The following is a 2,634-nucleotide window of genomic DNA, read 5'->3' on the forward strand; positions in this document are numbered from 1 at the left end:
AAACCTTTTGTTTTTTTTTAATAAATAAGAAGTCTTTCTCCTGCATTGAATTTTATTAAAAACCCCTAAATAGGTTTTATATTTTTATTTGTTGTGAAACTACTAAATAAAAAAAACGTTAAATAATAAATTTAACTAAAATACTAAAAAATAGGTATTATTTCAAATTCCATATTCAGAGGAGTGACTTATCAAAACGCATTTTGTCCTATATGATGAATCAAAGCGCATTTTGTCTTAGAATTTTATTACTTTTTTTAAAAACCTCTGCTATTTTTGATTTGAACAACATAATTTTTTATATCTGCTCTCGATTTTACACATTATTTTACTCTAAACCATTTTGGTTGAGCTGTAAATCGTTTTTGCTCATTATTGAGAAACTGGATTTAGGTGACATAATGCGCTTTGATAAGTCACTCCTCAATTATTAACGACAAATGGAAGAACCTTTGAAGTGTTTTGTCGGTATTTATAACATAATAGTAAATTGGCCTTGGATTTGACATATCATTGTTACGAATTATCACGGAAACCTGTCAGTTTCTGATATAATTCGAGTTGTTCAGACATTTTTCAATAATAATAGTTATTCAGACAATTTTGTCAGCGACAAATGGATGACCATTTTGTGCCTTAATAAATTATTTGACATTTCAACTGTGAAATAATTTACTTATTTTTTTATTGGTAAGTCGTGCATCACTATAGTGGAACAAAACCTTTCTTTCAATTTGAGCAAATACTCGGTCAGGGGGGAGAAAAGAATGACCAACAATGGGAAATATAAGTTCTACACATTTCACATTGGGGGGAGAACAGCATTGCAGCCAGTATTGAATCATCCCAACCATTGTGGTATTTTTATTTTGCCCCCCCCCCCCCCCCCCAACGTACTTGCTCGATCTCTTGATGATTAAAACTGAAATGTTTGAGAGTGTTAAAAACGGCGAAAACTATCTCATTGGAGCTTCTTTGACGATCATTCTCTGTCCATATGAATCATTTTACTGTTTGAGGGTTAAAACTGGACTTTGAATGTCCACTTACTACAGTAAAATTATACTTAGAGGCTTATCTGCATACTAAAATAACAAGCTTGGTCTGGAATTTTCGGCAGCGGTAAATTTTTTTGGCAGTCAAAAAGAAAAATTTTGCAATTCTGGGATTTGTATCTCTTAGCAAGTCATAAAATGCTTTGCTGCGTAGTTTGTGTACGGGCTGTTCTGTTATTGCCTTTACCTTTTCGTGTGGATCGGTGATTTTTTTAATTTTCTCCCGAAAATTGTAGACATTTAGAACAAACATCAACTTTTGGTGATCCAAAGCCAATGTTGTACTTTCGTACAAAAATATGTCTGAAAAAACACTGCTTGACTCTTAACTGTTCGTTCACTTTTGAATTATACATCCTCCACAATTTAACTATGTTCAGTTCACAAGGTCTTCTAATAACTGTTTTATTCCTCGCGTAATGAGTGTCACAACAAGTTATGGATTCAATAAAATGCTGTACGGCCTATTTTTTATGGGCTGATTTGTTTGAAACACGGCCTCCTCCCCTTCTTTCAACTGGCAAAACACCTGTTTCGTGATATTGTTTCAGTATTCTTTCAATTCGATTTTTTCCAACACCCAGTATAGCTACAAATGTCTTTTTACAAACAGAAATTTGTCCTTTTGGAGCGATAATTTGTACTGCACACTGACTGTCTTTGGTTTGTTTCGAACATTTTCTTTAATTTTGGTACCAGGTCTTTTTGGTTTATTCGTTACGCAGTGTTTTAATATAAACAAATCTTGATATGATTTGGATGCCTGATGATAAAACTTTTCATTAATTTTTGTTATTTCGGTCATAGTAAGCGATAAACATTGAAGCTTTTTTGTTTTATGATCACACGTGGGAACTTCAGGAAGGCACTTTCGCGGATATCTAAAAACGAATATTGTCGCTGTAGAATGCACTAATAAAAAATTCTTAAGTAAACATACCTTTTTTTTTGGTTTTTTCTCTTTTCCATTCCTGCTCATTAACCAGTCTTTTTTGACCCTTGCCTGCTGGACTAGGATCAATAGTAATGTCACTATCCATGTCGTCATGTAAAGTCCAATTCAGAGATCTATTAGAATCTTTGATGTGTCGCAGATGCCGCACTAACTAGCCCGTGCGCCTATGTCGTATTTATTGTCGCATGAATACATGTTTAAATGGTAAGATTTTATATATTTTTTATTTTTCTTTCGAAAATATCCATTTTTAGAAAGAAAATAATATCACAAGAAAATAATATCAAAAAATTGACCGCGGACTTAAATCCAAGCTTACAAAATATTTTAAACACTCCCAGCACTCACAGCCTTGTCACCTCTTTTTAGCCAGTCTATTAAACAAAGATAAAACATCTGCGTTCTGGCGATTCCTACTTTAGGCTGTGCAAGTAATTGTGTATCTCTCTCTATCCCACTGATTTTGAGAATTACGGGGCCGTACCCAGATAAATTTATGGGCTGTTTTTGTATTACTTTTGACGTGTTTTTAAAGAAATCTTTAAGGATGGGTCTATCACCTTTAATAGTTGAGAGGGAGGTCAGGTGAGGTCATTATTATTTGATGGGTTTTGCTGGTTTTAC

At 33.5% G+C, this 2,634-nt stretch overlaps 1 pseudogene; it reads right to left on the bottom strand.

Annotated features, from left to right (window-relative positions):
* Nucleotides 1–1,074: 1,074 nt before the first annotated feature.
* LOC126741071 (uncharacterized) lies at nt 1,075–2,095 on the bottom strand (annotated as a pseudogene).
* Between the last annotated feature and the right edge of the window lie 539 nt (nt 2,096–2,634).

Source organism: Anthonomus grandis, chromosome 1 (assembly GCF_022605725.1).
Source record: "Anthonomus grandis grandis chromosome 1, icAntGran1.3, whole genome shotgun sequence".
NCBI lineage: Eukaryota > Metazoa > Arthropoda > Insecta > Coleoptera > Curculionidae > Anthonomus > Anthonomus grandis.